Source organism: Emydura macquarii, unplaced genomic scaffold (genome assembly GCF_026122565.2).
Source record: "Emydura macquarii macquarii isolate MOO-44397 ecotype Brisbane River unplaced genomic scaffold, CSIRO-AGI_Emac_v2 contig_1230, whole genome shotgun sequence".
NCBI lineage: Eukaryota > Metazoa > Chordata > Testudines > Chelidae > Emydura > Emydura macquarii.
The window spans coordinates 9,587,075-9,614,004 of NW_027131367.1; the positions used below are offsets into that span (position 1 = coordinate 9,587,075).

A 26,930-nucleotide genomic window follows, 5' to 3' on the forward strand; every position below is an offset into this window, starting at 1 on the left:
AGATGGAGCCACAGCTCCGCAGACGGGCTGGTTCTTTCTCCAGCCATTTCCTAGCCCGGCCCTTGGTGGTGCAGGATTTTCCAAGGTGTGTTTCCAGCAGAGCTCTTCTAAATCTCCCTCTCTCAAGGGGGGGGCAGCAGCTTCTCAGCCCTGTGCATGAGCCGTGGAGCCACATAGTCAGCCTCGGAATTCAGCAGCCAAAGCGTCAGGGCAGGGAATATGTCTCTTCATGTACAGCACCTAGCACAGTGGAAACCCCCCAACTTGATTAGGACCTCTGGGTGCTAATGTTAGGGCAGGGTTACTCTTCTTACAGCGTGGGGTAAACGAAAGCATTCTGTGCCTTCAGCCAGTTTTCCACCTCCATTACTGCTTATATCATAGTAGCATGCAGAAGCCCCCAATTGTGCTAGGCACTGTACATACATATGGTAAGAGACAGTCCCTGCTCCAAAGAAGTAACTCTCTAAACAACACACACACACACCTCCTGAGTCCCACTCCAGTGCTCTGTTCATTGACCTTCCTCTAGGTCACTGATCAGCACAAAACAACTCGGTTCCTAGTACTGGGCTCTAGGGCACTCCAATCACACCATCAGAATTACCACACCCCAGTGTTTTCCATGATGAGAATTAGACACTTAGTTCTACTCCCTTTTTCGAATCTTTTAACCAGATTTGAATAGAGGAGGGGACTTTCTCTTTCAACACCTGATTTCACAGTTCACTTAACAACCTCTTGTGTGGGACTATCAAACTAAAACACATTGAGCCAAATCTCCATACCCTGTTGTTCTGCTCACTCACAGTAGCTCCCATCTCATGGACTTTAGACTTCAGTCTGCATCTTACCTGTACAGGGAGAAAGGAAAAATCCCTCTCCCCTTGCAACACCAACTACAGTGATGAGGCATTAATAATTATAAGCACTTACCTAGAAGGACCCCATTCATCAGCCTGTTACAATCTAGCCCTGATACTGATTTCTTCCTTTGGTTTTCTTGCATTAACTTTATGATATTAGTTGGTTTACCAAGGAAGTGTATAGAACTTTGATCTGGGTAAAGAGCACAGAAAACTGGGCCTTTATATGCAGTAAAATTTAAATTACACTGGTCATGCAATAGCTATTGCTAATTAAACGTACTGCTTTATTTCCCTTGTATACAACCAGAAATATAGCAAATACAATGGGAATGTCAGCTTCTGCTGCATTGTAAATGTCAATTTTATTTACTTTAGCATCCGCTAATGTGAGATCATCAGAACTGACTGTTTGCTCTTGCAGGTGACATGTTTTCTTAGGCCATATGTTCGTCTCTATCCCATGGCTTGAAGGAGAACAGATGCACAGATCTCGGCCTGAAAAGAGGCAGAGAAAACAGTGCACAAGGATTGCTGATGTAGACTTGTCCCATGGTGTTGTGTAAAAACCACTATCATCCCCTGCCACACAAATTCTTCCAGAGATAGGGATATTCTTGTTAGGATTGAGACAATTGCTATTGATGGATACAGTGGTGTCACTGCTTCTAAAGCTGATTTGTGACTCAGACTTTTTTCATTCTTGGGCAGAAAGGTGAGATGAATTTTAACAAAATGAAAATCTTACCTCTAACTATCTGTTTTTGCTGATTGGAAGGCCTACCTATTTCAGTTTAAAATAAATATGGACTCTTTTATTAACCAGTTCTTCAATATGGTATAATTAGTCATTAGCAAAACAATGATATAGTCAAATAAATGATTCACTTGACATCAGAATTTCACTCATTTGACTTCCTTTTGCATTTTGTATGACGAAGTGGCTCCATCTGCTGGATAACTGTAACATGAGGGCTGCAGAAGGGCATACATTTTCTCCATACATTAAGTATAGCTGCAAAAAATAAGTGTAGGGTTTATTGTCACTAGAATGATCTGCTGAAAATTATCTGCATACGTTTATGAGATCATATGCTAGCTATTTGTCTCTGTCTCGCACATGTACTTATGATAAATAAGTGGGTGGTGTTAATTACATGTTCTTCTTGTAGTTCCATTCCAGATTAGGGCTAATCAGTTTATCCTCATTTTGTATACCTATATTTTACTTATTTGATTATGTAAGAGGTTTTTCATTTAAAGTCTCAACAGAATATAGACTCTTATCTAATTTATTAGTTACAGATCCCTTGTTTGAAATAAATCCTGCAAATTTAGCATCTTATTTTATTTGTACTATGCGTGGCACCTTCAGTCCTCAGCTGAACCAGAGACCTCATAATGATTAGGCCTGTACAAACAAATAACAAGAGTTAGACCCTGTTCCAAAAAGCTTACAACATTAGGGTCAGAAAAATGCCGCTAAACCATTTTCTCATTGAAATTGGGACCATTTTGCAGGACTGGTTCAATTTTGATGAGCTTCCAGGTAGGTTTCCACCATGGTTTCCTGCCAGCCAGCTGAACCAGAAGCCCCAGGCTTGGGAGTTGGTGTTCCTGGCTCCCCTTCAGCCTGCCTCAGTGAGCTACTGAGGACACGGCTTACCAGGCTTCCAGGGCCCCCAGCAGCCTCTTTGCCCTGGAACCAGGGACCCTGAAAACCTGGCAGCTGCTGTCTGAAGTTGATATAATTTGTGTTAGTTTCACCACTGCCCACCACTAAATAGTAGTGGTGAATCTAACCAGACTTCTTCATTTGATAAACGGAGGATCGTGGGGAGCATATTTCATTTTGGAAACATCATCTCTTTGGTGTTCCGGAAACAAAATATTGTGGGATTTCAGTTCTATGAAAACTTTTGAGTTTTTGACTGTTCATCTCAATGAAGGATGGGGAAAATAATTTCAAAATCTCAAAATTTTTCCCCAGATGGAAAAACTGTTTCCCACCCAGTTCTGCACAATGTATATAGACAAGGGAGACAATGGGTGAGAGGGGAAAACAGGGGCCCACAGGGAGTAAGCACCTTGCCCAAGATTACACAAAAGATCAGCAGCAAAGCCAAGAACAGAAGCCATGGATCCCCATCTCTCCTTTATCATAGGCAACGCTCTGCTCATTGCTCATGCTACCGCTCAGTTTACACGTGTAGTTTCCCATCTGACACTTATGCATGTGAGGCTCTTCACTCCTGTGAGTAGGCTCAGTGATGTCAATGAATGGAGCTACTTATGAGAACAATTATGTATGCAACATAAGGACTGGGCCTTTTGCAGTCAATCTAGTGAAGCTGGTCAGAAAATATATTTTTCTCCCATGAAAAATTTCAGCTAAAATGTAAATAATTTTGGCGGAAAAGATTAAATTTGGAAATGCTGCTGTGGTGCCTCATGGGAGATTTAGCTCAGGTGCCTCATGCTCCCCTCCTCCATTATAGGCTGGGTTCCCTGAGGACTACAACTCCCAGGATGTTCCACAGGGAGGGGTGCATCACTGGAGTCCTTGACTCTGATGCATCATGGGAGATGCAGTGCAGCCAAGCAGCCCTGTCCATACAGAATAGGGACATAAGGCACCTGAACTACAACTTCCATGAGTCACAAGAGATTCATTTCCTAGCAGGTGCCTATTGCCTGGAACTGTGTGTTTATAGAGCCTTGCTAGGGGGCAGATGATTAAAGAAAGCCAGGGAGTGGTTTGTGCCAATCGAGATGATCTGGGACATGTTTCATGTCCCTTTGAGAAGACAGGTGGTTATCTTGCTATGCAAGAGTGACTGCTGACAAGAGATGGTTGAAAATGGAATGGAAAAATAGCACAAAAATATTTATATTGTTTCCACTTCACATGATTCAGGAAGAAGGATTTTATATTCATTCAACACTTTTCGCAAACATCCCCCCCACCCAACATTATTGAAAAGTGTCACTTTTGTTTGTTATTTTTTGTTTTGTTTCCTTTCCCTAGCCTCCTCCTCTTCCTGTTCCCCCCCTTTTTTCTTTTTGCCACTGAAAAGGGGGCAAGGGAAGAGCAAAAACAATAAACCAAACACTGAAAAGATCCAGCTACATTCCTTTCTCCCACCATTTATCTGTCTCATCTCTTTAGATGGTAAGCACTTTCAAGGCTTTTACTACGAGTTGGTGCCTAGCACAAACGCAGCCCCAGGCTCAGCTGGGGACTCTAGACCAGTGGTTCCCAGCCTTTTTGGCTCGAGGACCACAGATATCGTTTTTACAACCCTGAAGGGCCACCAGTCTCCGCCAGCAGGCCCTCTCCCCACCCCCACTGCAGCCAGATGGAAAGAGTTCAGCGAGGAGGCTGCCTCCTCACTCATCTCCCGTCCCCCTGGCTGCAGCAGGGAAACTGCATGCATCCTGTAGCCCTGTGCACTCCACCTGGGTCCCTAGGCAGTGACTCCCTTCTGCAGCCAGGGGGATGGAAGATCAGTGCTCCCCTCCCTCTGGCTCCAGCAGGGACCCCAGCCCTATGAATCTAGGCAATGCGCTTTGCCGTGCTCTCTGCTACAGAAAGGGGGAGGGTAGAGCTGATCTCCCGTCCCCTTGGCTGCAGTAAGGAGCCTGCACTGGTCTTTTAGCCCTGCGGAAACGCCATCACTGATCGGCTCCATCACCGATTCACTCAACGGCCATGTCTACACTTGGAAAATAAGGGTGGGATTCCCAACGTGTGTAGACGCACTCAGGCTAGCAGGCTGAGAGCTAGCCTGCTAACATAGTAGTGTAGCCACAGGAGCATGGGCAATGGTAGACAGTGGCCTGTGCTGCCTGAACTCAGGGCAGCTATCCCATGCTGCCATTTGCCGCTGTCACGTTACCACGGCTACGGTACTAGCTTTAGGGAGCTAGCTTGATGAGCGCTAGCACTGGTATGGCACCTTGAGCTGGGATCATTCCCCCAGCTGCAAGTGTAGACGCAGCCCATGATTCTATGAAAGTAGTCACTTCGTAAAATGAAATGTCTGAGTCCCATTTTCCGGCCTGCTTTCAATGGTAGGTAGGCACCTAACCTGGCTTACACGCTTTTTAAAAATCCCACTAACTGCCTATCTACATTTTTAGGGACCTTTGAAAATCTGCCTCTACTAACGGGATTTTCAGAAGCCCTTGGTTCCTGTTGCTCATTGATTTCTAAGGAAGTTTGGCCATGAGGCACTTTTGAAAAATGATCTTTTAGTTTTTCCATCTGTAAAATGAGTCACACAATAGCTATCTTACCTGCAGGGATGTTGTGAGGCTAGCTCATTAATTAATTGTTTGCAGAATGCTTAAAGATCCTGGTGAGAGAGGATAAGCGGACTTTATCTACGCTAGGAGTGCTTTGCTGGTATGTCGGTAAAGCACTCATGTATATTGACACAGCTATACTGGCAAAACTGTGCTTATGCTGGTATAGTTTATGCTGATTCCCTGAACTGGCATAAACTATACCAGTATCTGTGCAGTTTTGCTGGTATAACTGCATTTACACTTCAGTTTTTATTGGCATAGCTATGCAGTAAAAATAATCGCACCCCTAAACAACATAGCTATGTCAGCAAAAGTCTCTAGTGTAGACAAGTTTAGAATAATATCTATGATTTTTAAATAAATGAATGAGAAATGCCTTTATCTGATTTAATCTTCAAGTCAGTTTCCAAAGGCTTTTATATACACACATATACAGACAAGCGGACATACAGGATAGTTTGCCTGAACAACTATCAGTCATGTTACCACAGCTTTGCAGCGTATTGACTCCTTTGATAGAAAGCGATATTTTTATATGAAAAGTATAAATCACAAGGATGATTTCTGACACAGTGTACAACATGGTTAAGCCTGATATTTTGGGAGGGATCATTCTTTAAACTGAGAGTTGCTGGGGTCATATATATCTTCCCCCCCTCTCTCCAAAAGCTATCTTTACCCATACTGTTTTCATTGAAAGACTGTTTCAATCTGTTTCTTTCTTGTTATAAAGCTCAATAAAGATACGATCATCAGAAATCTCACTGTAGCGAAACAGGACTTGTTCTAGTTTGTGCTGGTAGCTGAACTCCAACAAACAGCTAAAGGACTAGATCAAATCCCTTTTGCATAATCTCCATTAGCTCATTGCATTCAGATAACAGCGAGCCTAATCAGGAAGCCGTTGGGTAAATTAATTTAATATGTTTGTCTGATTTGGAATCCAATCTCTCAGACCATGGAGCAGTCCCTGAGTGTCTGTCTGTTAATATATTTTTTTAAATTAATTAATGGCACATTTAATTTGCAATATAGGAAGAGGAAAAATGTTTCGTGGGGTAAAGCAACGGTTGTGTTTATTTATGCCCAGTAGAGGGCAGGCTTGTTTAACTAATTGAACGTAGCCCTCCACTGATACATCTGCTATAGCATGATTTACCAAAAAGGGGATCCAACAGGCCAGCTGCATCCCAGCCATGCTGGAGTTTCTCATTTACACATGGGGCTTAGGCACAGCTCTGCAGCCTTAAAATGCTGCCTGCCTAGCTGGAAGGGAGGAACTCAGCGTTAGCTAGTGCTAAGCCTGCTGAAGGGGAAGGCATAGCATACAGCACTGGGGGATGTGTTCTTTCAGGGCTGAAGGTGATGGACAGCTTTGATGGCATCATATTTGTATTACAGTAGCAGGAGGCCGTAACCAAGATCATGGCTCCCTTGAGCTAGGCAGTGTGCTAACACTAGTAAGAGACAGTCCTTGCCCCCAAAGCGCTTACATTCGAATCAAGACAGACAAGGGGTGGGGGCAGAAACTGAGGCACAGAGTGGTGGTCACTACCAAAGTGAGCTCTCCTGATTCCCAGCCTAATGCCTTGTGCCTCTCCACATTGTCGTTTGCTTTTGCGTTTTAAGTGAGACCTATCTAATATTTTTTTAACCTCCATTTTGATTAATGTTACAGATAATCTAATGGAAGACGGAATTCATGAAAAAGGGCCAAAGGGTAAACCCAGTTCCCACACAGGCAGGTGGGGGGCTTTACCTGCCTACCTATCTGGTGCTTTTCAAGGTATCTAGACACTGAACTCATAAGAAACAATAAAATGCAAGCATTAATATACAACAAACTAATATGCAATCTTTTAACTCCCACCTCACAGAGTAAGATGAGCTATTTAATATGCATGATCAAGCTGCAATGTGAAGTCAGCTGGAAGATGGAAAACACTTCTTAAATCTGATTAGGAAAGTTTTAAAGAATCTAATTTTACTAAAAAACAGCGTGTTAACCCGCAGTAATATTAGATAAACTGCATGTGAATGGGTTGCAGTTATATAACTTCTTAAGGACCTAGCTAGAGATCCATCTATCAGCAAGGATACTGTGTCTCTTTGGGATTAGCCTTGGTGGTGGTGATGATATATATCATCATGTTGTCTAGGAATGTGCAGGCCTGTGCCCAGACTAAGAAAAAAATACAAATATTTAGTGTCTCAAATCTGGTGTTGGGCATTGCAGTGAACTAGCACAAACTGACTTAAACAGCACCTTTCATCCCGGGATCTCAGAGCAATCCAGAAAGGTTAATTAATAAAGCTTCACAATACCCCTGTGAGGGAAAGTGTTATCCTCATTTTGCAGAAGTAGAGACTGAGGCACATAGCTTAATCACCTTATTTTCAAATGAGGCCTCCAGCTGTGGATGCCCGACTTTAGACGCAGGGCCAGATTTGCAGGTGCTTAGCACCCAGTAGCCCTCCCTTAACACACATATGGCCAGACATTCAAAAGAGCTCAGCACCTAATGTCACCCAGTGTACGGAGCTCTTTGGAAAATCTGGCTCATGGGGCCTGAATTGCAGTGGTGGTGGCCACCTGTAGCATCTGTGAACTTCAAATGGAGTTGCGGCTTCTCAATCAGGCTCCATGTCTTCCAAGTTGGCCACCTAAAATCAGAAGCCATTTTTGAAAAGGTGGGCCTAAATAACCGGCCCAAGGTCATTAGTGACAGAGCTAAGAAAGCAAGCTAGAAATCCCTGAGCCCCTTTCTCCAACACTGACCACGTGAACCCTCTTCCTTCCAATCTTCTGTCACACAATTGCATTCAAGAATCTGGAAACTGGTTGCAAATCTAGACATGTTTCTGTCATCTTGTCTGTGAAGGAAAAGAACAGATAACTGGCACCTTTTAAAATTGTCAGAGGGAATGTCTGTATTGGCCAAAGATAACTTTAAATTAGAGGCTACTAAAAAGTTTTCATTCCAGGGAGATCCTGTGTGAATTTGGCCAGTGGTAAAATAAAATATAAAACAAAACACCATTGTCCAATTTAAAGAAGAACTCCCTTCCCAGTTATATTAGCTTTATCTAACCCCACTTAGAAAGTCTCTCAGGCGTTCCACTGTACCACACAGCAAGACATCAGGATTCCATATGGTGTATATAGAGCTCCATGCTGCAAGTCTAGTTTAATCTGGTTGTCAACTCTATTAAAGTGAATGATGAAAACCTTTCATATCACATGCCTTGCTGCAGTGCGGGTTTTCTCACCTCCTATGAACAGCCTTAAAGGGCCACTGTATTATTAATCACTGTGCCTTTTTATTCCAGTTATGCTTGACCCGAGATGAAGTCTTTAGATAAGACCTTGCCATATACCGTTTTTCTGAAGCTTGACACAACTGTATGCATCTGTTTCAATACTTTGTTAACTCCTTTGCCAAGTACATAGTTTAGGAAACCCTCTAAAGACCTTTAGGACCTGAAGGAGTCTACATACAATATCCAGTTCCGACAAGGGACTTTATTATTGTGATATTCTCTGCAATTATCAGTGTGGAAAACAACCCTGAAAGGGACTGAAATCCTCATAAACCTTATTCAGCAACAGCAAGTATGGCCTTATATTGAAAAGGTCACTTTGCTATCAGTAATACTTCAACAGCCTTGCAGAGCAGCTCCAAACAAGAGCTTAGGTTAGCACTAATGATTTATTTTCAATTTTTTATGTAATATTTGGGAGAATAAAAAAACAACAACCCATTTCTTTAAAAATAATGGGTTAATGAAAATAATTCTCAAGCAGAGTGTCCTCATTAAACAGATTCTATGATTGCCCATGAAATCAACATATTATGTATTTGAGCAAATTGACAAAACCCACATAGCTGGGTGGTTACGTTACGTACTGGCAGCTCCTTATCATCTTTAGAACCCCAGTTCAAATTCATGCTCTTTCTAGCTAATGCAGTGCCTTGTTGCTCTATCCCATCCTGTCCTATCCTAATTAACCAAAAGTCTCAGTGAGATTTCTGCTGGATTTTAATTACAGAGTTACTAATTCATGGGGAAAAAGTCGACAGATGTTTCAGGTTGGTTGTAGCAAATTAAAAGGCAGGTGCCTGGCATAAAAACTCAGAAATGATCAAACAAATGACTCATGCGTGTTTAGCTGTTCTGCAATGAATACCGTACCTAGCACCATTCAGTGTACTGCACAGAAGAGGGCAGGGTGACATTTCTTCAGAAAATCCAGTTTAGCCATCCAGAATATTAACATAGAGTCTCTCTCACACTCTTTAATGACAGATAAAGAAGACCATGAGTTTATACTCTTAAAGGAGCCACAATGTATTTTGTGAAATGGACTGAGTGTGCCCATCTCTCTTCTAGGCAAGCAAAATTCCAATATTTTCATAGGTCCTTTTAGTTTAGCAAAACCTTGTACAGAGCAGAGATAAGCAAAATAACCAGTCATTTATTTTGTGACTGTATCTGGGTGCATTCTGCACCGGGGAACAAAAGACTAGCTGGAACAATCCACACAAAACAACATTTACAGTCATTCCCCTAGTGACACGTTGATCTATCAAATGAAAAAATCACAAGTCCAAGTCCACCATGGAGAGGACAAGCAGTAACTGGCTTAGTTTGCAAGCAAGGGAGATTTAGGTTAAATATGAGAAAAACATTCTGTTTATAAGCTTCCAAATAGGTTTCCAGAGGAGGCTGTGGAATCGCTATCACTGGAGATTCTTAAGACCAGCTTAGACAAACACCTGTCAGAGATGGTTTAGGTGCACTTGGTCCTGCCTCAGCACAGGAAGCTGATGTCTTGAGAACCCTCCCAGCCCTACATTTCTATGGGTACCTCTTCATTGATTCACAAATTTGCCGCCATCAGATCGATCTGGAAGTTGACGCGTTAAAACCACCCCGTCAAGTGGCGTAGCGCTGCGTCGATGGGAATGCATTTCCCGTCGGCACAGCACAGTGAAGATGCCACGTAGAAGAGGAGTTACGAAGTCGATGGGAGTTACGCAAGCTACGCAGGCTGCCCGTCAATTGCCGCCGAATTTCAAGGTAAGTGTAGACCAGGCCCCCGATTCTATGTTGCCTGGAGGTTCCTCTCTTTTCCAGTACTTGTATGACTGATCCATCAGTTGTCTGCTGTAATGCTCCAGCAGAAGACACAAAGTGAGTGACTGCAGCAGTAAGTTTAATACTGTAACGCCTGTAAGAAGGTACACTGAATTTCCTTCTTTGCCTCTCCCTAACTGAGGCAACAGTTAATGCACTAGCTTCTTAGCAAAAACAAAATCTGTTCAAATTTGGGGCAAAGCATTCTTTATAGGGGAGAAAGTATTATGATTTCCATGTTCCTTCTATCATATTTCTCCCTTGTTAGCAATCTCTGGCCAGCACTTTAGTCAGGCTTCTGGGGTTCCATGCATTTGGTGTTAATAGATTAATGTTGCCTTAATGGAGACTTATGGAAGTGTCACCTCCATGACATGCTAAGCCTCAACTAGCCAGAAGCAGGGGGAACTCAAATATTTCCCAGGGTGTGCAGCCTCTCACTTTGCACTGCAGCTAGCTGGATGCCTGTATCATCCATACCGCTGAACGGTTTGCACAGCAGCCTGCGTTCTTGAGTGTAAGCCCTTTGCAAACTAAGTTCAGTGAGAGCGAAACCTGGAGCTGATGCCGTGCTCCCTACCAGGATGGAGCACTAGGAAAATATTTTCTGTGGCTGTGATGAAATTCAAGGTAGAGGATTCAATGACTCTCAGTTCAAAAATATTTGTATTCCTCTCACTCTATGTGCTACTCTGGCTGTGTCTCCATACTTAGGTTTTACTTTTCCCACCAGTGCAGACCCCCTGGGGGTATTAACATAGGAAGCACTGGCACACCTGAGACTCCTGTAGCTGACAGTACCTTTTAACTCTGTGTCATCTAGCCCTCCTTAGATCCAAATAGCACAGGTTTAAATACTGCAGGAGCCTTGGTGGATATTTCCAAAGCCATGCAGTGGCTTTGTCCAGATCCTGTAGGCAGCTTTGGAAATGTCAGCTCTTGTGTTACCAACAGTGGAAAATCTTTGCTGAAAAACTAATCTAGTATATGCAAGACCTTATGGTGATCAGTAATTGATGACCAAGATGAGCTGAACTATATGTTGTGAAGTTAGTTGTGAGCAAGGGCCTATAAGAATTGTTTGATCTGTTGGCTTGCTTTGCACTGAGTTCAATAACATGGAAAGTCTGTCTGCATTGAACCTATTAGCTGAGTTTGTAACCAGTTAGCAACCCAGTTAATTCTAAACATGAGCGCTTGAATTAATCAGCCTCCCTTGCATGTCTGTGATCCCACTAATTCAAGGCACTCATTCTTCCTACAGTCACAGACATGTACATGTAACTCCCTCTCTGTTGAGCCTGTCTGCTCTGTTCTTGCAATCAGACAGACTATTGAAATGCACAAGTATCCTGTTCTCAAAGAGAAACACAAAACTCAGAGCAAATCTTTACTCTTGACTTTTCTCAGCTTGGAAGAATCATCTTGCACTGGTGCTTTCTGACATTAGTCACTGAGGTTGTGAAGGGTTAACACAGGACTGTTTGAAATGGAACTACATTAATGTGCATTTGGAAGCTTTTAGTGTGCACCAGCAGGGTCCACATGGGCCAGTTGGTGCCCAATATGTTGATGCCTGATAGAATTTACACTCCTGTGAGTGTGGACTAAGGCATCATGTAGACATGCTCACTGTTGATAAATAACTGTCTTGAGGCAGTCTGACTTAGAGGAGCTTTTGAGATAGTTGGCAATAAGTAACAACTGTAAATTGTCACATTTTCCTCAAAGTGAGATATCACACGACAAGATATTTCTGACTAGCCAGAACCAACATCAATTGTGCCCTGGGACACAAACCCAACATCTAGAAGAAAAACAGATTGGAGAAAGTGATTTCAGCATCAAGGATAACAGAAAGCAAATGACTTTCGGTTCTCAGGAAGAGACTACTTTGCAGAACATTATTGCACAGGTACAAAACAGGAGAATTGTATATGAGAATTCCCAGACATATTGGCGATACACTGTACTAGTCATGCTTACTTCTCCTTTTTCCAAAAAAAGACCACCACTGACTTCTCATTTATTTTAGTCCTCTCACATGATCCCCTACAACTGGAACCAGATCTAGGCTTTCACTCGTTCTGCCCCAGGATTTCTCCATAAAACTCACTCCTTCCATAACACCTATTCATTCCATGCCTCACCGTAAACACACACAATCATTCACTAACATACGGAACTCCAAGATTAGTGTTGAACCTCAGCTCACTTACTTACCTGACGTCCTATTCCCACATATGCTTGGTGACTATTAGGGTGACAATTCTGCAGTCTGATCTGCACAGCAGACCTTATATGGCCTCCATTACTACAGTATCCAAGTGCCTCACAATCTTTAATGTATTTATGCTCCTAACACCCCTGTGATGCATGGAATAGAGACACAGAGAGACTAAAGTCCATGCTCCAAAGTAATTTAGTTAGAATTATGTACCTAATTACCTTTGACGAGCCAGACCTAAGTGACCTTGCCCATGGTCACACAGCATGCCAGTGGGGGGAACAGGGAATTGAACTCAGATCTCCTGAATCCCAAATTAGCACCTTTTTATTGATTTTAGTAGCACTACACCAATTTACATCACCTGAGAATCTGGTTCAGTCATTCTGGGATTTATCAAAATGTAGATTCACCAAGGCCAGGTAAATTTTAACAAATAAACTTTTATTGGGGGCTTTAAAAAGTTTCTCCTAGTAAGGTCTTAAGGAGTTTGCAGCTATTGGAGTTTTGTTACCGTACGTCCACACAGAAATATAATGTACGTGCATCTTCACAGTAGTGGAGCGTAACCTCATAACACTGATCAGGTTAACACAAAGCAATGTTATTCCTGATGTCTCCAATAAATCATGTTTTCTACCACTAAACACAAATGTACTGAGCTGTAGCTAACATTTCATCCGGCAGGCAGAAGTACCCCCAACCCTTTTCAATTTAGAATTCTCTAACCACCCATGGACAATAAGATATTGTGCATCTATCATCAATTTTCTGATTCCATAGGGAACAAGGTTGCAAGCACAGAGACTCTTGCAATGGCTTGTTACTCATAATTTCTTCATTGTGAGTTCATGCCTATCCTTAATTTAAGTCATTTGAGCCAAATCCATATCCAGTTGCATCTGATAACACAACACACTCAAGTCAAGATCACTAGCTTTAAATCCGTATTCTTTTTTTTACTGGTCTCTTCTCATTTGAATGGTAATATACCTCAAGTAGTGCTCAGTCTTGATTTTGAGTTAACAGCACATCATTGTCCTTCAAGCGTGGTACTTGAGCTTTGGCTGAACTCCTGGTGGTTTTGTTGCCCAATCTATTGCAGAAAACATTCGATACAGCCCAAACCACCAGCAGACTTTCTGAATGAAAACCTCTATATCAGTGCATTAGTAGCAGTAGTGACTTTATTGGAACCAAGAAGATTCAATGTAGGATACTTGCTGTTATTGTTTCATAAGTTACAGCTAAGTTACAATTTCTGTGAAATGAGTCTCCAGAGAAAATTCTACTGAACAATTTGTTTTTGTTTTTTTAGATTAATAGAGGCAGGTATTCGTTTATCTTATCTGGACCACTTACTCATTTAACAAGCTAGAATAGAATTTGGTCTGCATCTTTAATACCACTATGTATATGTACTGTAACTCATAACCTATCTCAGCTCAGCCGTATTCTGTCACCAATTCTTAATACTCAGGAAAGAAAATAAGGGTGTGCTGCCAGCAGTTCTGGTGATCTCTTAATAAAACGTGAGTAAACAAGGAGTATGGGTGCGATTATAGAAGCTAAGGGAAAACTGTAGACAGGAAGATATAAATAGATCAGCTGTAGCTTCACTGCCTGGTGCTATGGTCCCATCAGGTTTTACAAGCAAAGCAGGCAGGAACAATATTTCATGGGAGATTTCTAAGGAACTAAGGGGTGCTACTGGAAATGTAGTTGGTTTTCACTAGGTGGCAGTCTAGCTCTGAGTCAGTACAGTACTAACTTACAAATCGTGTTTCCCACTGCTGATGCCAAAGCACCTCTTGGATGAAATGCAGCCGCTGTTTCTAACAGCCCACAGTAACACAATTCACAGGCTGAGGAAGTGAAGAGCAATGACATGCACAACTAAAAATTCAAGAAAGGTCTAATTAACCAAGGTAGAATTTGCTCAGGACACCCATGTTACAATCCTTCCAAAAAGTGCCATGGAACCTAAGCGGACTTTGCCTTCTCTAAAAGACTCTCTAGCACTGTTCTGGTTCCTGTAATATTCTCTTTGGGTAAAATTTTCAAAAGTGTTTAAGTCTCTTAATCAACAGGAGTTAGACTCATAACCCTCTTAAGTGCTTTTGAAAATTTGACCCTTTATCTATATGCTACACGTGCACACACACAAACAGAATGAACTTGCTGCAATCAACATACTAAAAATCTTAAAATTCAAAAACGATAGCTATGGAGAATTGTGTTTTAAAGCCTCTTTGTTTAATACAGACCGAGACCTTTAAGTATGAATACTAAAAAAATATTTTACCCTTCTAGCTCAATAGCAAATCATAATAACTAAACCCTATGAGGGAATATCATTGACCTTTCCAAGTACCTAGTTTACTTTGCCTGGGGATGTTTAACGTCTTGATGCAATCAGTCATTCTGGGCAATTCCTAGTTTGGCAAGTCTTTTGCAATTCCACCTGTCTTATAAAAACAGTTAATATTTAATACCTCACCATCAGCAGAGTTGATCCCCATCCCTTGTGATATTTTCTCTGTTCCAGCTATATTTTTAATCATATATTTTTCCAGAATGACTGATTGGTTTTTTTAAAGCTAGCAAGCCTTTGCTACTTTGCCTTTTTCTTTACGAGAAGGAACTTAGTGATGGTGTTGGTGGTATATTTTTTGTTTTTGGACAAGCACATTTTCCACTGGAATTCTGTAGTTTTTTTTAGAACTTTCCCAGCAAGATCAGAGTCATGGTGCCACCCTTCAGTCACATTTTCTATGTTATACACCCATTTTAATTTCTACACCTAAACAACAGAATTTAAAATCTGCCCTCACTGCTACTATTTCAGCAGTGCCTAATGAGACTTGTGGGTCAGGTGCAGCATGTTGCCATTCTCCTCTATGGGCCAGTCTCCCTGGCTTGCCTACATTTTCCATGATGCATCGTGGTCTCTCCCTTCGGCTGAGCTGTTGCAATGCATCATGGGAGTTATATAACCATGGTGCACCATGGGAAATGTAGTCTGGCCAGGGAGCCCAATTCACAGGGGAAAAAGTGGGCATGAGGCATCTGCAGAGATTAACGTTGAACCAACCCTAAAAGAAACATTTTATTTTGATTTTCCTGATGGAAACTAGAAAAAAATTCAGCAAAAATCAGCATTTTCCCCATGGAAAATTTCATTATTTATGGAAATCACATTTTCAGTTGAAAAACATTTTGATGGAAAATTCCCCACCAGCTCTAGTGTAGAACTAAATACTTCATATAAAGGAACCCAATGCATAAATATCTGATTATTTTATAATTTCTATATACTGTATGTTACTGGTTTATCCCTTCTAATACTTACTATGTAAATAACCTGGTCTTGTTTATTCCTTTTCTAATTGTTCCTGCACCATACTGCTAAAGACATAACTGATTGAGAAGAAGCAAGAGAATGTATTTGAGTGACCCCTGGACCAGCAAATTGTACTGAAGATAAGGTAAGCAAGGCAGATTCTATCTTGCCCTGTACACATTAGCATTTTATAGACAATTCGGTTAGGACTTTTTTTGGGGGGGGGGCAAGATAAGACTCTTGCGAACACAGTGGCAAATGGCACATCGCTAATTCAAATGCTGCCTTCAACAAATACGTTCTTAAAGCTAGAGGGACACTTCTGCAGAAATACCTGCAGAAAATATACAGCAGCTTTTAAAACGGTGTCAGCTACAGCAGGAGAGAAATGCTTGACAAGTGAGAGAATGCAGTTTAGATTCATATTTCAATTCTTAGTGAAAACAAATAATATTTGTAAGGGATGCAGACATCTTGTGTAGGGCAAAGTAATTAACGTTCTACTTAGGTAGCTAATACTGGTGGAGATTCAGTTCTACACTGTTTCTTCCCTGGACATTCAATAGTAGAGGTAGTACAAGAACAATTGGGAAAATCCCCCAAACTCCTATAATGGCTGCCTAGGAACACTGAGATAAGAGAAGAACTGGACATGCTGACTATTAAAGAATATATCTTGCAGGTGTGTTGGTAAAACATTAGAAACTGTGTTATCTAGCTGAGCAGTGCCTCCTCCTCTCTTCCTGTTTTATCACAGATAGGCTACCAAGTGTACCAGGTATCAGTATAACCATTAAAGGGCATGTCTGATTCATAATCAAAGAGAGATTTATTACCAGAGTTACTCACCAGGACTCTGGTAAAATAGCAGCTGGATCTTACTTATAGACACTTATTTAGTGCAGGTCCTAGAGAAAGGAGAAGGGAGCTGGGTCTCTTGGGGAATCTGATGTTGACTTGCTATGATCTCAGGAAAGTCACTTATCTCTCTATAGTTTACTTATCTGTACAATGAGAAAATACTACTGAGCTACTTCACAGGCATGTTGTGAGACTTCTTGGAGATCTTTGGATGAGAAATGCTGTAGAAGTACAAACACCAAGACACTGCTTTCAAATTGACAGATTTGGGAGCCAATCAATAATATCTGCCAGATAGATGTGGTTGATACTGAAGTTACTTCCATTATTATGTCTCTCATATTGGTTCATTTCTTTTATGGCCTATTTCATGGCCTATTCTGATGAGTTAGCATTGTCTAATACCTTTTTTTATTGCTCTAAAGTTTCATGTGTCCCCCTCAGTGCTGCTGTCTTATTTCTTCCTCACAAACTGCTCGTGAATTGCTGTGGCAGATAAGTCAGCAAATTGATAAGTACTTTCAGAATAAGGCCTATGGTTCACCGGACATCAGCTCATACTGTCAGAGCTGATAACCTTCAGTTGGGAAAGTAACAACAATTTCACAATTTTAGTCATTGACCTACTGTACTGTATGTGTTACAGTTTTATAGAGTGCAGCCAGAATATTTAGCTTGGCAGAGAAAAATTGGGACATTGTAATGAAATTTTATCCAAGAAGATGACTACTGGCTATGAAATCTGAGTAACCAAATCAAGGTAACATATCACATAGGAGAATAAAACCCCTTATTTTCAAGTAATCTAACAAGTATTGCAGAGCAGTGAGGTTTAATGGATGGAGCATGGGAGTGGGATTCATGGGACCTGGATTCTGTTTCCAGGTCTTCCTGTAGCCCTTTTTCTCCTTCTCACCCTTTGTCTGACTTGTCTATTTAGATGGCAAATTCTTCAGGACAGGGTCTTCTCTCACTATACGTTTGTACAGCTAGGTATATTGCCAACAGAGACTTCTGATACGTATCCCATCAATAGCTTTTCTGCTGGATAATGCTCATTTGTCAAAACAGAAATTTCAAGTTGGAATGTGTCAGTTTCAATGAAATTTCACTTTGAAGAGAAAATAAATTTGAAAAGAGCATTTAGATACAGTCAGAGAGTTGTGTTTCGACATTTTCAGAATTTTTGAAATTTCATACTATTAAAAAAGTTAAAATCTATTTGAAATGTTAAATTTTATCACAATGAAATGTTGCAATGGATTAAAAACAAAGTTTTCAAAAATGTTGTTTTGCAGGAAATTAAGAAATTGGAACAAAAACGGATTTAGAAATCAGAACATTTTCCATGAAACTGTTATTTGTTTATATTCATCCTTTTAATTTGACCTAGTTTCCACTTTTTGTAGGATTCTTTTTTTTTGAGTTTCATAGAATTGAAGCTCTTTTGGCTAAGCCAGGGTGGTCTCTTGCCATACTTCCTATCTTTCCTATGCAGTGCGATAGTTGCTCTTGTGACCTTAATAACATCTCTGAAAAATTGCCAACTTTCTTGAACTGTTTTCCCCATTAAACTTGCTTTCCATGGGATCTTACCTACCAACTCTCTGAGTTTGCTAAAGTTTACCTTCTTGAAAGCTGTTCTCTTTATTGTGCTGTTTTCCCTTTTACCATTCTTTAGGATCATGAACTCTATCGTTTCATGATCACATCACCCATGCTGCCTTCCACTTTCAAATTCTCAACCAGCTCCTCCCTATTTGTCAAAATCAAATCTAGAACAGCCTCTCCCATGGTAGCTTTCTCCACCTTCTGAAATAAAAAATTGTCTCCAATGCATTCCAAGAACTTGTTGGATAATCTGTGCCCTGCCATGTTATTTTCCCAAGAGATGTCTGGATAGTTGAAGTCCCTCATCACCACCAAGTCCTGTGCTTTGGATGATTTTGTTAGTTTAAAAAAAGGTTCATCCACCTCTTCATCTGGTTAGGTGAATAACAGACTCCCCACCATGACAACATGACACCATGTTTTTTACCCCTTTTATCCTTGCCCTGAGATTTTCAACAAGTCTGTCTCTTATTTCCAAGTCTTTTATGTATAAGGCAACACGTCCCTGTTTTTCCCTGCCTATCCTTCCTGAACAAGCTGTACCCTTCTATACCAGTATTCCAGTCACGTATATTATCCCACCAAGTATTTGTGATGCCAACTATGTCACAGTTGTTTATTCACTAGCATTCCTAGTCCTTCCTGCTTATGCCTTATACTTCACACATTTGTATACAGATATCTGAGATAATGATTTGATTTTCCTTCCAGGTTCCCTCATCTCCTTTATCCCTGCTATAATAGCCCTTGCTCCTCCCAGATTCTGACCCTTCTCCCAGATGTCCATGTTTTTGACATAGCTGTGAACTTTTGTCTCCTGCCCCCATCGAACCTAGTTTAAAAGCTTCCTCACTAGGTTAGCCAGTCTATATCCAAAGACACTCTTCTCCTTCCTCGATAGGTGGATGCCATCTCTGCTCAGTGGTCCTTCCTGAAACAGCATCAAGGAAACTGAAGCCCTCCTGGTGACACCATCTGCGCAGACAGGTACTCATCTCCAGAATGCATCTGTCTCTGCCTGGGCCTCTACACTTGACTGGAAGGATCAAAAACACCACCACCTGTGCCCCCAGCTCCTTCACCTTCACCCCCAGAGGCCTGTGGTCACTTCTGATCTGCTCAAGGTCATAGCTCGCAGTATCATTAGTGCCCACATGGATGAGTCGCATGGGGTAGTAGTCAGAGGGCCAGATGATCCTTGGCAATCCCTCTGTAACGTCTTGGATACGGGCCTTTGACAGACAGCACATCTCCCGGACGCCACGTCAGGCTGACAGATGGGTGTCTCAGAAGAGAGTCACCACTACCCTACGTTTCCACCTATAAGTGGTGGCTATGATCTTCCCAGTCTTGGAGGGGTACATGGCTTCTCCTCCTCCACCTTTGGGAGTGAAGCCTCATTGCCAGGGCAGCACAACGGTTCTTCATCATTATGGTCGTGGGTTGGAAGCAGGGATGGAGCGCTGCCTGCCCCCGGAAACAAGCAGCAGCCAGTGTCCTCTCTGTGACAGAGCCATGTCCTCCTCGCCCGGTGGTATGACAGCAGTCCTCTCTATGTGGATAGCTTCCTCAGCCTTGGAGGTCTCCATTTGAATCCTTTTAATGCATTCCTCTTCGTTCTCCCCTTATGGCTACTACTATAGTTATAAGGTGAAAAGCGTAAAACTTCTTTCACAAAAGCACTCCCCCTGGGTGTGCCCTTGTGCATGGGGACTATGTATCTTTATGTATGGAGCTAGTGGTCGGGAAGATGTGATTCGAGCCAACAATGCAAGCGGTCTTCCTGAGCTTTGACCTCCAGCTCTTCCGTGACTGCAGAACATACATTAGGGCTTGAGAATTGGGCCACCAGTTACTTTTAAACTAATTTTACCACTCTCATTCAGGCATGAAATATTTTTGTACAGAATTTGCAAGCTGGAATCATTTTTAAAAATACTTATTTAGTTTTCTCTATTTTTACTTGTAAATTTACTTGAATTAGAGAAGACAAACCAACCTACAATAAAATATAGGCCAACATTTCGGGGAGGGGCGGGAGCGGGAAAAGAGGAAGAGGGATTGCTAGAGGGAGAATTCGAAGGAGGAGAGAGAGTTTAGTGAAGGACAGGGAGACTGTCCTTGGCATAGCACAACCGAAGACATGTATCAGAGCAGGAGAGGAAGGGATGTCGGAAATGAAACAGTTAGGAAACATTCAAAAGCATAGGGAAAGGGTAGCAGAGAGATAGATGAGATCAAGCTTATATAGCACTTTATTGATAAGGACAAGGAGCTTGAATTGGATACAATAAGAGACATGAAACCAAGAGGGGGATCCACTCTGGGGGTGACAAAAGAAGATATTAGAGGGGAGAGGGAGAGCACATCTATGCAAGTGACAAGGCTGTTTGGGCATGAGCTGAGAGTAGGGACCAAGTTTGCACAGAAACTAAGGACCATCACAAACCTCCCCTGCTCCAAGTGCAAGGTGCACTTCTTTGACCTTTCCTCTCTCTAACATAAACACAGACCAGCACATACAACTCAAATGGAACCCTACCAAAATAAAACACTACACTACACACCAGGAGTAGAGAAAGAGCTACCTGTGGGAGATGTAGGTACACTGCATAAGGCACCACTGAAAGGTGCTATGATGAAGAGGGCAGTCCAATAACCTGCACAGAGTAGCAGCTGCATTTTTTAATTGACTGGAGGAGAATTGGAGAGGGACGACGACGACAGGTAAGGGAAAGTCATAGAGATCAAAGAGGTGGCCGCTATATTAAGCCACCAGTTAAAGTAGATTGAAACAGGTGTAGGAGCACTCACCACACCAGCCAAGAGAAAGACCAGCCATTGGGGAGCTCAGCTCATGAAGAAGAATAGGGCTCTCTGCTTTTAGCCTCTGGGTTTAATTGTGGAGACAGTGAGGAAAAGGCAACAGGACTGAGCCAGAGACTAGCTGGAGGGGGAGAAGGACAGGGATCAAACTGTTTGATGTAAAGCACAGTTCAAATTGTTTTTTTAAGCTGTGATTTTTATCCTATCTAAGCTGGGATACAGCACAAACCCAACCCCAGCTGTCCTGAAACATTTACAGGAGACTTGTGCAGATAAATCCTTCCAAATAGTTGACTATTTAAGCCCAGTGGGGGTGGAGGAGGGGGGGAACCATTAAGTTGGAAACATCTTGAAAAATTGAGAATTCGAGGCTGAGAAGAACCATCTCCTGATTCCAGAATGAAGTCCAGCAGCACCTCCATTTTATTTCAGATCTTCTTGCTTCAATCAATCATGCTTTCCCTCTTGACACATCCCCGGGAGACTGTTCTGCTAGCAGGCTGTATCGACAGCTTGGGTTTAAGTTTAAACCAAGGCAGTTTTTATAGCAGCCAGTACATTTGGATGCTGCATAGTCACAGTGTGAATCTCACTAAACTGCTGATCAGCCGTGACAAACAATTTATATTTACAATTTTTTATAATGGCTAAATCAGTGGGGGCTCTAAGTAACGTACGGCTTGGAGGAAGAGAACAGGAGCAAATGATTTTGTTCCCATGATTCATTGGAGGGACTGATCATGATCTTGGTGGGTTAGAACTTTTCCATTTCTTAATTAAAAAAAAATGGTTTAACTGAATCGTTCTCCCTTTATTTCTTCCTCCACTCTCAGCATTTACAAAAAATGCTGTGATGATTTAGCCATGTGAGAGCGAACCTCCATGTGGGAATATCTGGAAAGTGCTGAATTTATTATTGGTATTATAGTAGCACCTAGAAATGCCTAGCTGCCCTGTTATGCTAGGTGCTGTACAAACTCTTAGTACAAGATAGTCATTGTCTCAAACAGCCTACAGTCTAAATATAGATGAAGGGATGGAGGACATAAGAGAGGCACAAAGTGTTGACATTCACAAGCTGGTCAGTGACTGGGCCAGAAATAGACCCATGTCTCAAGTCTCAGTTCAGTGCTCTACCCAGTAGATCATGCTACCTCTTGCTAGCTGCTAAGTGAAGATCAAAGGCAAATGTTAGAGCACTGGCCTTAAGAGCTGCAGCTAAAATCCTGTGACAAAATAATAATGAATCGGACTGACCAAGGCATGGCAAAAAAGATATGTGCTGTATTCTCTGCATACTATCTATATGACCTGTGCTCAGTGAATGAAATTCAGCCCAATGCTGAGAGATCACACAAGGCTCTGGGGACCATTTACCCCCTATTTAAAATGCATGCTATCCTGGAAAATAACTGCAAAAGAGGCATCAGGGAATTAGAAGTTTATCATTTTTCATTAACTCTGTATCAAATGTGGCCCGGTCACAAGAAAAAAGTTGTTTTGAAATTGAAAAGTTTATAGTCAGCCCCGCAAACTCAACACATGATCTGAGAATCAAGCTTCTTGCAAGGGTTCTACAGATTATGCCGTCATAATTATACCTGTACAATTCCATTTCTTTCAAAGTATGCCTGTTGCCTTTGATGGGTTTGCTAATTACCACATCTTTAAATCAGGACTTATAGTGCAATTATACAAATACAGCTACAGTCAATAAAATAACATACCTCTTCTGTGGGCACGGAGTGATGGGAGAAAGCCTTTTAACATATCTTTGGTTTGTTTTGCTTTGCTTCTGGTGTTTGAAAGCCTGCTTCTCTGAAGAGATCCTCTTGCTGCAGGACTCCTTGGAAACAGAAAGCGCAGACACACAAGGAGGATACATTTCTATGGTCTGGGACGTGGAGAACAGTGTGATGGGGTGGACGTTAAGCCATCACTGTGGATAGAAAATGGGAAATCATTTTCATGACCTTGGAATCAGGTTGCATATCCATAAGATCATAGTGCACACTGACGACAAAAGCTATTTACCCACTTGGGAATCTGATTGATCTTTGGGTCCAAGTTGTGTCTCTATTCTTCTGAAAGCCTCCAGTGAAACTTGGGAAAGGACTTTTCCCCCTGATCATCTGGGCTCACCCAGAACCAAATTCTCACAGATTCATTTGTTCATATTATTCCTGTAAACGAATGAATTGAACAGTTTTCTTTCGGGGGCAGGAGTGGGGGGAGGGGTCAGTTCCTGTCTCCTCGACAACAGACTGATTTCATAGCCCGTTCTTATGTTATTGGAATGAATAGAACCACTCTGAGAAAGTTCACTGCTCCGGCATGGGCAGAACAAGCATGGCAGTTTTCCAGAAAACAAACTTCTCCGACATAAATAATTGATCTTTTCTGGTCACGCCTGTCCCTCGTAAGGATGTGGAGATAGGAAGATGTTCAGATTCTTTAAAAGAAATGGACAGATTTAAACTGGAATGCAAATAGTATCATATTATAACAGCACCGTTTACATGGAGCTTGAACATATCTTTATGCATTCTCTAAGAACTGACTCCTGCATCCATGGATGAGGAGGGACCTTTACCCCACACCACCTTTACCCCAATCCGTAGGGCTCAAGGCATAACTCAGTTAAGGCACCCCCACCTTTCCCAATGCTTTACAAAACAATTCTTTAACCAATTATATCCCACCATCTTAGCTGATTTAAATAGTGCACACTTAGTTAGGCAACGGACGGAAACAATCAAAGAATCAGACAGAAATCAGTCCGATAAACAATAGAGAAGTGGGTTCTATTAAAGACAAAACAATAAGAAGTGTAGGTTTTACAACTGTTGATAAGTGATTCCTCGCCAGACAGAATAAAGAAAACTTTGTTTGATAGCAAATATCTTAAGATCTGTTTTGTTATCTGGTGGTGGTAGGTACTATTAGGACACTAGCACCTTCTTAATAGCCCGATACTACATTGTCTTGATATAATTTCAGGAACGTGAAGATGTGACTACATGCTTCTGAGCTTATGGCTGCTGTCTCTTCTAATATGGCTGCTACTGCTTAGCCAAAAAAAACAAGGCCTCTGACCTTACAGACCTGCTTGCCATACAACTTCTGTTACCCTCCTTATTAGTAAAAGCGGGGAGAGTGACAGGATTTTGGGAGTCCATGCAGGGGGTTTCATCCCCTACACACCATGGAGATCAGTTCTCAGCACCCGCTGAGTGCACGCCATTGTTCCCCATAGGTTGATAGTTATTTGTTCAAAGGGTTTGCTGTATATTTAAGACTAATGATGAAGATTAAAAAATAATAATCACGATCAATTTGTGAATCATTTTCTCTCAAAAAAAGGGGGCTAAGTTTATATCTATAGCTTTACTCACTTTACAGATGAGCAAATGAAAACACAGGAAGTTTCACTAACTTTTCAAAGTCCCCCAAAACTCTTGAGTACACTGCAGAGCTGAGATTGGTGTTCCTGCCTCCCAGTCTGCTGCTATAACTACTTGTCAGTACTCTCTTTTTGACTAACTTTCCGCTGCTTTCCACACCTTTACATAGGGCCTGCAATAGTTATTTCTCCTTACAGTGGTTTTTATGCACCATCTACTTTACCAAGTGATTATTCTGTTGAATAGCGAATGTAAAACAGCCATCTAAAGCATGAAGACAGAAGAAGCATGGAACGTTAAATTCATGCTTTTAAAATGCATTTACTGCGGTGTCTCTTCAGTCCTTTAATGGACAAGTTTGTTGTGCCTGGAACTGGGGGAGAATTTAATGCGCAACAAATTAAGTGACTTGACACATCTGCTAAACCATTACATCTGCCATTTTGATTTAAAAAATCTTTTCATTAAGATCCTTGAGCTCTTCTCAGCCATGGCTTTAAAGGTGTTCACTGCACATAAGCTCTATAGAAAGCATCCAAGTGAGCAGTAAATGTGCTCTTCTAATTGGTTTGTTAAACGTGACTTCATGCAGCATTTGTTTAAGTCAGAACCACCATAATTGCAAAGGCCTTTCAACCCTTTACTCATAAGATGACAAACCCATGGTTTTCTGTCTTCCGAAAGGGAAGACAAAAAACACAAGCTGAGCTATTTCGATTGATCTGAAGTGGCTCAGAGGTTTGTCATGGTTGCCAGCTTGGCAATACTGTGAGTATTAAAGAATGATCATCCCATAATCAATGCAAATGGGATACCTAATCTGCTCTTTAAGTGGGTAGAGTTTTCTTTGACAGGAACACTGGCAAGGTATCCCGCCCCAAATTTAATCTGATTATTTTTTTTAATTTTTATTATAACATCCATCAGCTGTGGACAAATCTATTGACCTTCCAAAATCAGGATGGAGGGATGATGCAGGGTGCAGGCCTTATCTTACTGTCCCTCTGCCTGCACCCAATACTTCCTTTCTTGGTTGCAGGCCAAATATACAAGAAATTCTTAATGAGGGGAATACCTTGATTACTCATGACAGCCTAGCTGGTAGCATAGTGGCTCTTGGTTAGAACCTGAGAAGAGAAGTCTTTTCCCCTTCCCGTCAATCTAATGGTTAGTAGAGGGGATTGGAATCACTCTTTGGATCCCAAATGTATTTTGGACCTCAAGTTTCTAAGGGTCCAACTGAAGATTTGTGTTCTCAGAGGTCTCCTGGTCAGTTCTCATTTGCCAAAAGGACTGCTTTTGCTTGCTGGAATTTTACTCCCTTTGAACAAAGAGCATTGTGTTTTACTTTTTGTTAAGAAGATGCAGTGATTCAGATCTGAGTGTGAGAATGCCCACTCACATGTTAGAGCTTACGGCTGTTACAGAGTAAGGGACTACGAAGTATGCTTCCTGGAAATTAGCACACCATAGACTATCAAGTCATTACACATTCTGCTGCTTGAGGCAGAACTGCTCCCCCTCCCCCTTTTAGAATTAACCTTCCCAAGTACCTCATCTCCCTCACATCCATCAGATGGCTTACTTTGTCGTGGTCCGATCCTCTTTTCCTCCACCAACACAGATCCCAATTTTTAATTCAGTTGTTGCCAGACATAGCTGCTATTCTTACCTAATACTGATACCACTTTTAGATTCAGTTCAGGATGACTTCACTTATGGCGACATACACATATCCTTCCGGACTCCAGGGAGACCTGATCTTAGACTGGACAGAAATAACATATAGAGAATCACTGAAAGCTGATTGAGAAGGGGACTGAATTGAACTTCAAAAGGACATTTAGAATTCACAAGCAAGAGATCTGGGCCAGTGTTGAATTCTTTTGAACAAATATGCCTCTCCCTAGCAGAAACCACAGGCTCAGCCCACATCTGCTGCCTTCAGTATTTCTATTCATAGCTTGTGCAGCTGGGAAATGCAGACAATCTTGTTTACACGGCCACAGTTTAAGATAAGGTCACTTACTCTGCTACAAACATCCAGCTCTTGGAAACGCTCTTCTTCTTCCTATTATTGTTTCAGTGCTCCACTCTTGTGCTGTTAAATCCCACTCCACTGCTCCGGGAGCGATCCATCAGGATGGAGGCACTTATCTGTTCCCACCTTCCAAGGCACCCACACAGGATCCACCTTCGGCCACGCTTACTCATGGAGTAAGTCACCGCTCTGCATGGCAAAGAGGGGCCAAATAGGGCTCATTATTAGCCAACCGTTTTGCATATGTCCCTTATTATCTCTTTTCCTAATTGTGATAAATCCTTCCTACATTAACTTTATA

At 41.8% G+C, this 26,930-nt stretch overlaps 1 long non-coding RNA gene across 1 annotated transcript; it reads right to left on the reverse strand.

Annotated features, from left to right (window-relative positions):
* Positions 1-1,492: 1,492 nt before the first annotated feature.
* On the reverse strand, positions 1,493-23,441 carry LOC137152860 (uncharacterized). Its single transcript, XR_010919628.1, has 3 exons — positions 23,223-23,441; positions 22,912-23,123; positions 1,493-1,881 (listed from the first exon to the last, which is right to left on the reverse strand). It is a non-coding gene; the product is annotated as an uncharacterized lncRNA (long non-coding RNA).
* Between the last annotated feature and the right edge of the window lie 3,489 nt (positions 23,442-26,930).